This window comes from Numenius arquata, chromosome 9 (assembly GCF_964106895.1).
Source record: "Numenius arquata chromosome 9, bNumArq3.hap1.1, whole genome shotgun sequence".
NCBI classification, from domain to species: domain Eukaryota; kingdom Metazoa; phylum Chordata; class Aves; order Charadriiformes; family Scolopacidae; genus Numenius; species Numenius arquata.
The window spans coordinates 12,877,226-12,886,744 of NC_133584.1; positions in this window are offsets into that span (position 1 = coordinate 12,877,226).

The window sequence follows — 9,519 nt, forward strand, 5'->3', positions numbered from 1 at the left end:
GGCAGCATCTGTGTTGCTAGTAGGACAAGCTGGCTGGTTTTATTACCCTGAGACAAGAAAAGCCACAAAAGCTGCCCCAGGAAGGAGAAGGAGTTAATGGTGTTAATCCACACAAGAGATGCCAGCACTCCCAGTGCTGGGGTATTCAGTGTCTTTGCCCTCCTTGAAGTGACAGCTCTGCTGTGGCTGGGGAGGCCAAGTGAAGACTGAAGTACCGAAAGCAAGAAATCCTTCTTCTTGCTCTAGCAATTATGATTTTGGACACAAAATGTTCTATTTTCCTATGAGAACACTCCCAATCCCTTTGTGCGGCAGCATGGGAAGATAGAATAATGTGGACTGGCTTTATTGGAAATAGGGCTCAGCTGGGCAAAACCAGAAGCTGTTATATGCCCTGGGCTGGTCAATCCAGCACCACTGTGGGATGACCTTCCCAGGCTGTCCAAATGTGAGTGTTTTAAATATCAACATTTTAATGGCATTTACTTCAATGTTTTGTTCAAGAAGGACTTGTTTATTTCTCCTGTTCCTCTCCCCCCTCTCCACTGTGCCGGGAAGTTCATCCCAGAAAAAAGCGAAACTGGAGAATGTGTCTCTCTTGGGGATTTTTTGATAGCTGATAAGAATTGTGGAAAGTCCCATAGGTGAGCATTTTCCTTCATTACTCAACAAGACTTGGCACTAATATTTCTTAGGAACCTGCCGCTCTCTGGGTCTCTTTTCACACAGCTTGATTGTTATGACATGTACAGTAGCTGAAATTTAAAATCCATTGAACTGGGGCCAACATCTTCTAAATAGCCACTGATTGGGAATTCTGTGATTTTTGAGAAACCTGATGCAAGTGGTTCACCCCTGCCTTTTCAGACGAGCTGAACATTCATGAGTGCTCTGAAACGGAGCATGCCTTGCTCCGAGGTTAGCAGATTTAATGAGATCTGTGGAACAGCTCTACTCTGCAATCTCATTTATTCTACTGCCTGGTAATCGTTAATGGGAATTTTCTTTGCAGAGAAAGCGAATATTTTGTCAGAATAAAAATTGCTGGCCTTATCAACTTCTTTCTGACTAGCTTCATCAGTCAATGTTTCCTGATTAGAAAAAGAAGAATCTATTTCAAATGCTACATTTAGGAAAACTACTCTTGACAAGTGGAATTTTGGGAGCTTGCTGACATCTTTGCTTGACATATTTCTGATCTGAGATGCAATTTTTTTGGTTTAAAATGTTGTATGAGAAATTGTGAGTTTGTTTTGTTGGGGATTTTTTATTATTTGTTTTGGGTGGGGTTTTCCAATCAAGTGCAAAGCAAGAGAGAAAGATGCTTTCCGCCACTGTACTGGACAACAGTGTTATGCATTCAGTATTTCAAATGTATAGCCCATGCTAAGCAATAGAGCAATGTTTTTTTTCTTGATGGGTAGTGGAAGTGAGAAGTTACTGATGCTACAATTAAGGTTAGACTCTGCAAGAGTAGAACCGTATATACCCCCTCGTCGCTGGTTGATGTCACGTGTGCTGTATTTTGGGCAAGGTGCCTCACTTGCCCTTCAGCCCATGCTCTCCTTCAATCTGCGTTGCATGGATGCAAACCCACATATGGGCTTTGGCTCCAGGTGACCTTCTGGGAGCAGTGGGGAGAGAAATCAGTGCTCCAGTCTGTCCCTTAGCATGTACCATCCTGCAGTGTCAATGGCACAGATATATTTTGTCAAACCTGGCTTGCTGTTGTACCTCCTTGCAGCAAGCCCAGGTGATGAGAGAGCTGTTCTTAGAAAGATTCTCAAGTCACAGACCTGGCAGGGTCAGTGGTACTCTCTGATCAAGCCACCCCAGACCTGTGTGGACATTTGCTTGTAAGCTACAGTCAGCCCCTTGCCTCTCCAGGGAACGCACGGCGTTTGGCCCATGGTAGGGTAGCCCACGCTGAGAGCAGCAGGTGATTTCCAGAGCAGCCCTTACAGGAGATGCAGCCCAGGGAATGGCTGGGTTCACCTCCGGGACGACTCTCGGGGGTTCACTGCGGGCCAGGCGGGAGGAAGTCACCGCCACTGCCTGGCTTAGATCTTCCAAAACTGCTGAAGGCAGAAAGGTGAACAAGCAGCAGACAGCAAAGGAAAGATTAATTGGCCGACTGCCTGAAGGGCTGGTTGGGGTTGTATTTCTTGTTCTTACCCTTGCAAATTTCTACAGGATTGTAAATTTTGAGCTGCTTCCCAAATGGGGAGACTTCAGGTGTGTTTTTCTAAATAAGAAAACCCAAGCATACTTAAGTTCTTTGACTCAACACACAGGAATTCCCATTGGCTTTATTACATGCTGACAAGCGTGCTGGGGAAAGCAGAACAGATCAATGGCTGTGTTTGAAGCGGGCCATAAATCACTCATGACACCAGGCAGCAGATTGACTGACTAGCCTTGTTCCTCCTCTCCTCCCAGCACACCAACACTGACCCTGGCTTGCCACCGAGACGTCTGCGAGGGTTGTATGTGATTAATACTGCAAATGAAACCTGGCCTGACCAGCAGCAGGCAAGCTTGAGCCAAAGGTCTCTGGAGGGAAAGGTGAGAGGATGGTGGTACGAGTTACATGAGGAGTAAATATAAATTGGTTAAGTCCTCTCCAGCTCCCAGCACCATTGCCCCATGTTATATCCACTCTTTTCTCGGTGCCCCTGTGAAACCCTTGCTTTACACGAATGTCTATCCCTGCCCCAAACATGCCGTGTGAGCGTTTAATGTCATGTCTTGAGCAACAATGATATTAAAGCTGCAAAAAGGACAGGAGGATTTCTGATGCCAGACGTGGGAATTCGGCCTCTGACGGCTTTTGACTTTTCGGAAGGAGCCGAGATGGGCAGATGGTTTTGAATTTAATATTTTCTTCACTGGAAATTGTAGCCTTGGGGTGATAGAAAATCAGACATAGCCCTGGTCTAGACAGGAGAGGGGTGTGAGAACCTCCAGAGTGCCAAGCACTCCCCTCCCCTGCCCCCATGCGCCAGGGCTGGCGTGGGAAGGGAGGGACAATAAGGAAAACTGCTGGAAAAATTGCACCATTCTCGTTTGAAGCTTTCAGACCGCTCTTTTGTTTCTACTGATAGGTTGAGATCAAAATTAGGGAAATTATAATTAAAAAATGAAAACAATAGAAAGCACAGCCACTCATCTAGTTTGCTTGAAACCCTTCTTTTTGGTGGGAGGAGAGAATGAGAAAGATCTAGATATTTCATCCAAATTGAAAAATAAACCCTCCTCTAATTCCAACAGTAGCTTGTCACCTCGCTTTGGAGCCGTCTCTCCGGAGGAAACAGTTAAGCAACAAAAGAAACCCATCCTTGCTTGCTCCTTCCATGGGAGCACAGGATACTGGGAGTGCCTTGTGCTGGTAGATAAGAGTTGAGATGCCAGGGCTGTGGGTCTGCCCACAGGCAAGATCTTAATTAAAATTTATCTATATTATATCAAATATTTTTCTGAAATTTTTCAAGGTTGTTTCCATGTCTTGTGCTAAAAAGAAATCAAGGGAATATTTTGCCGGATTTTGACATTCATAAGTTTTTAAATCTAAATTATATTTTTTTCTTCTAAAAGGTCCAATCCCTGTGCTGATGCAGTTTTTGGTAAATAAGAAGTCTTGGTAATATTGACAGAAACCTCTTTTTCTTTTCCTTTTTTTTTTTTTTTTTAAAGCTATTTAAAGAATTATACGAGAAGCAGGAAATGCCATTAATGATAGCATCTTCAAGGTTTTCCTCTTGAAAAAGCAAACCTGTAATGGACACCCATGGGCCCTACCCACTCTGTGCAAATAACCTCAAAATGCAGTAGAAATCAGCCAATGTCAGGATGGGGCTCTTCCACCTTTGCAGGCAGTGCAATTGTGCAGTGTTAACACATGGCAGGGGACTTCTGCCGAATGGAGAAGAGGGAGTTTGATGTTTGTAGGCACTTTGGTTCCTGACCTCTGGGAGCGGGCAGGCCTGGCCAGGTTGGGGTTTTTTGTGTTTTTTGGGGGCAAAGTGAAGCATTCAGAAATGGAAACTCTTGGTGAGGAGATACCTTTTCTTTCCCTGCCATCGTGCTCCTCTCAAGCAGAGCTCAGTTTTACTTTACAGGGTTTCCCTTTCATCTGAAACCTTCCAATTTCAGGCAGGTTAACTTGCCAAGGTGCACCTTCCCTTTCATAAATATTGCAGTAGCTACAGGCTATAGAGAGTTAGCCAAGCAAGTTCTCTTCATCTATCATGATCTCACCCCTCCCTTAACCCCCTCCTCTCCCACCCTCTCATTAAATAAGAACAAAAGGTAAACCGTAACCCACTCACATGCCGCATTAATATATGGTATAATTTTCCAGTTCTGCCCAGTTCTGGTATGGCAGCTTTGTGGTTATGTAGAAAATGGGGCATCCCTTGTCTTGGGAGCACTTGCAATCTCCTGTCCAAACTTGCTCCAAGCTGGAGCATCCTGGGCTGCCCAAGTGCTGCTGAAGTAACCATGAGGTTACTGGCCACTTTTTATGCCCTTGGGCATCAGAGGTTGAAGGACCCGTCCCTGCTCCTTGGTACCTAAGGAGCAGCTTCCCAGACTTCCATTTCCCTGACTTTCAGCTCATCGAGGGTTAGCAGAGTTGCTGTCTCTGGTGTTTTACAGGTCAGGCCTTCGGGGAACTGGTACATGCCCTGCCCTTGCCCTCTGCAGAGGTTTCCTCCTCTCAAGGCTGGCTGTGCTGCAAGCCACCCTCTGCCTGCATGGGGGCCATGGGGAGCTCTGCAGCTGTGTCCCTGCTGGGAGCGAGGGCTGCTCTGCCTCCCACCTGGGTTGCAGGGGAGTTCAGCTTAGTTCTGCAAACAGAAATGACTTGAAATACAGGTTCCCAGTGCTCAGCTAAGTAGAGAATGCTTTTCTTTCCCTGTGGCCTTCTGGCACTGCTAACACAGGGGAGAATGGGGTTTGTGTGCATCCTCACTGCAGTTCTGTTTGAGGCTCTATACACGTGCACGCGTGTGTGTACGTGAGTGCATAAAGACACACTTTAAATCAATATTCTTTCACCATGCTTCAAGGACACAATTGCTTCTGGTTAAAGAAGCCAAAGCCAAAGATAAATAATGAATATATTAGCTCATGGAGCCATTCCTTTGCTCTAATGTCCTGAACAGAGGGTACACCAGATGCTGAGCTCTGCATAGTCCTATCAGTGGTTGCATTACAGCAGTGCCCAGAACCCAAGATGGTCTGACTGTGCTCACTGCTCTGTATAGCGAAGTTTACACATGTATGCAAGCCTGAGAACATAAGATGATGAAATAGGTGAAGGATCTGTAAAATGATACGGAGATGTTCTTCCTCTCAGTAATTTCAAGCACATGAGGACGCACAACGAGGAAACAAATTCTCCTGTCTGTTGCAAATTTTTTGGGGAAAGTTGCTACATCCAAACAGGTTTTTTTCTTGAAAAGCAGAAACAATTATAAACAAAAACCAAAACTGCCATAAAATCTAGAATTTCACAAGAAGGTAACTCAGATCTTGCAGCTTACATGAGAAATTCATTCCATGGAGGCATAGGGGTGATTGCGTGACAGCATTGTCCTGAACGTGGGCCAAAAAACATATTTCTCTTATGTTTTCTTAGAAACTTTTTAGCAAGCTCTGATCACCCCTAGACTGAGCAGCTTAGATAGAGGCTGGTTTTGCGTGGTAATATGCCTTGTCATTAGAACCACTCTCCATTGCTCACAGAACAGAGATGCGTTTGCTCTGCATTTTCTCCAGCTCCTAATTCCCTTTTCCTCCAAGTAGTTTGCGCTTTTGTTCAGTGTTGCACCTTTCATCAAGGGAGCTCTGCTAAACCCTTCGTTGCTGCTGAGAGCAGTTTTCCCTTCTTCCCTGTTTCTAAAATGCCTTTCCTTACATGCTCACACTTACATCTGTCAAGGACACCAACAGGTGATACCTTCCTCCTCCCCATCGCGTTAAGGCTAGAAAAGGCTGTGGCAAGGGGAGCACTTACAAATAAGGCCAGATTTGGTGACCGAGGTCCATGATGCATTTTTTTATTTATACCCATGCACGCACACTTGTGTGCATGTTACAATGACTTCAGGGGACTGGAGGGGACTTTCCACGAGGATTAACTGAGTGTGCCTTCAACAAGGTAATACAACAAACTTGCTTTGGCTGCTGTGTGCTTAATTAGGGCTTTTCATCATGCAGAAACTGTTTTTTAGAAGAGCTTAGTGTAGTTAGCAAAAGATACACTGTATTTGGAGTAGATCCTGCACTCCTAATTCGGTGAAACTCTCACTGCAAAACTAAGCACGTTTGTAATGGGTCCTCATTTAAAATCGCTGCTGTATTTGTTACTGGTATTGCAGTACTACAGGGATGGTGTCTGCTAGTTGCCATATGCATGCGAGCCATGAGTCCAAGCTACAAGAGTGCACAGATCCTGATGTTGGGTGCAATCTGATGGAGGGTGAAAAAGATTCAGAGACTGAAAAATATGTAGAATTTGTGCCAAGTACACTTCTCTCCCTAAAGTCCAAAGTAACAAGCACTATCATAGAATCATAGAATAGTTAGAATTGGAAGGGACTTTAAAGATCATTTAGTTCCAGCCCCCTGCCATGGAACTGGGTGCTGAAAATAAATTAGGAGAGAAGACTGTGGGCTTTCCTTTTGCACTACCCTTCCCTCTGCAAACACTCAACTCACCAGGTGGATGTGTGCAAGGTGACCAAGCAGTAGCCACAGATAATGCTGCTGGTGGGATGGGGAGGTGAAGGACCCAGCGTTGTCTCTCAGACACTAAGAAGAGCTATCTGCCATCTTTTTAATGTCCTTGGTGCTCTCTTGCTACATCTAAACTTCAGTACAGCATCTTCTGAAGAGGCATCTCTAGCCCATAGCAACTTCAAGGCATTCAGACTCTGCTCAGTATCTGCATTATCTTATATCTACAGAGAACTGAGGGCATCACTTCTTGATGGTAAAGGCCACTTCTGTTCTGAGGCAGAGTCTGAAATAGAAAGGAGTTAGAAAGCTGTGAATAGCACCTGTATGTGCAGCAGTACATGTGCTCTCCCACATAACTAGCATTTGCCTACGAAGAAGGAGAAGTGCCCCTCATATATTTGGTGTGTAACAGGAGTATTGAGGCTCTGACGCAGAAGTTTCATGCAGTGGGTGGTACACTTGCATTTGAAGGCTTAGAGCTTGGGGAACCTTTATGAAGCCTGAGAATACTGCCACTGACGTAATGGGGCCAAATTTCACTTTGATCCTGTATGCAGGCCTTTGAGTCTGAGCCATATGTTATGAAAAAAGCCAGTTTCCAAACCAGAGGTTTGGTGCTGACCTATCCCTGAAACTGTCACAGATGTGGGGTGGAAAGCTTGCTGGTTAATAGTTTTTGGGTACAAGAAGAGGAGCCGGTTGTGTTGGTACCCTAAATTGAGTTGAAAATGCTTTGAGAGCAGACTTTCTGAAAAAAAAACCCAAACCCAACTAGGTCTCTGGAGGAGAAGGACAGGGCTGATGCATGTAGGAATCAAGGGAATTAGAGAGTGTGAATTTAGACTTCTCCAAAGCACAGGTTCATGTGCTGCAGGGAGCTGGCAGAAGGGAGCATTAGGAGCATTTTATTCCATCCCAATTCACTCACTGATCCTTGACCTTGTCTCTTTTGAGAGGCTGCCAGATGCAAGGCAGGGAACCTCCCAGCAGAAGTGGGATTCCTGATGTGAGTTTTTCCTCCACTCTGAGCATCAGTGTGGGACTTGCTCCCCAACAAAGGACTTGCCGTGGTGCCTGCTAGACTAGCCACACCGCAGTCATGGGAGCATGAACCTCATCTTCTCCTTCACCTGCTCTTGCCGCAGTTCCTTTCATGAGTTATGTGCAAACTGCATTCGCGAGCACGAGCACAGGCAGACAGTGAAAAATAATTTAATAGGGTTACTTCAGACATCCTGACCCCAGCATGTTTCTGCTCATCCCAGGAGCCAGCTGGTATTGGTAAATTATGACTTGGACTAACCACATTCAGTTTAGTGTCTGCAGAAGCACTTGAGGCTCTTCAACACTCATACTTGCATGAAACACCTGCATAGGGTGGCCAGGAAAGGTGAGCAGAGAGCACCTTATCCTGCCCTAAAACCCCAACGTGCTGGAGAGGAGTGACTCAGCAGAGTGGTTGCTGATTTCACCTACACTGCAACACTCGGCAGCCGGTTGTTCTCCTTCCCCCTCTTTCCCTGCCTGACATTTTGGCTGTAGGACAGACAGGTAACATTTTCAAAGGTATGTGGACCCACTGGGGACATAAGGGTTTTTTTGGCCGAAGGACAGTCTTCATGGAGCAGTGCGGTTTTAGGGAAGCTGGACCAGCTACTACAGTGTTGGGCTCGGGTTCCAATACTGGCATGTCCTGGCCAGGCCACTTCCAGTTGGTTTTTTCATGAACACTGAGATCTCTGTGCTGAGTTTTATTAAGCAACGTCAAAGCTCCTTGCTTCTCAGTATGGATTAATGGAAGTTGGGCTCCTAAGGCCTCAAAGGTTCGGGGCCCAGCTCCCTCCTCCCTTTTCTGTCCAACACCAGCCTCATCTCCAATGCTTGGGACAGTTGAGAGTAGTGGTTCCTGGTGACGGGGAACTTAATTGTATTCCTACTGACTGAGTGTTGATGGGTGAACCCAAAAAGGCCTGGCTAACTCGCATGAAGGAAGTATCCAGCATTTGCAAAATTAGCCTGCTTGGCAGTTTGGTCTTTTGATGTTTCTATGAACAGAATTAAATTGAAAGTGTTTTCTTGCTGGGTTTTTATTTTCTTCTTCTGGTACCTCCTGCAGATGAGAAGAGGTAGAAATGAAATCTAGCCTTGTTCTTTACGAGGTTCGATTCAGTGTTGGTAGGGCTGAGTCACATGCCTGTTCTGACCGATGCCATCACACCCATGAGACACACAACATATTATTGCTCAGTGGCTTAGCAACATGCACCGAAGCCTGCCTTCTGCGAGCTCACCTTTGCCTTCCCTTTCAGGGCCAGTATTTAGCAAACACAATTTGCAGTGCCATGGTTACCAGCAAGCAGAGCTTGGGACCTTTGAACCATTTGTCGGTGTCTTGGGTGATATCATGAGTTTATAATATTGTAGCACCTTTTGCAAATTCAGCTTCTCATAGAATTAGAGCTGCTGGAGGGCAATTGGATTTTGGGGGAGCTCTCAAAATGGTGTTATTTGGTGTCTCACTGAAATGACAGCTGAAGCATTCACATGCTGAAACCCAAGAGAGAATCGGGGAGATTGTGTTTAAGTTTTCCATACCATCCTGCCAGCCCCGGCCAGTGTACTATAACGTCCAATGTGTGTGCTTGATCCAATGAACATTTAGGCAGTGGAAGTGAAGCAGTTCCAAGAGGTGAACTCCAGTAGCCCACTAAGCCACTAAGAAGTGTCCATACTGACTAAGGATTTGTGTAGCCCAAACCCTGGTTGTACCCATTT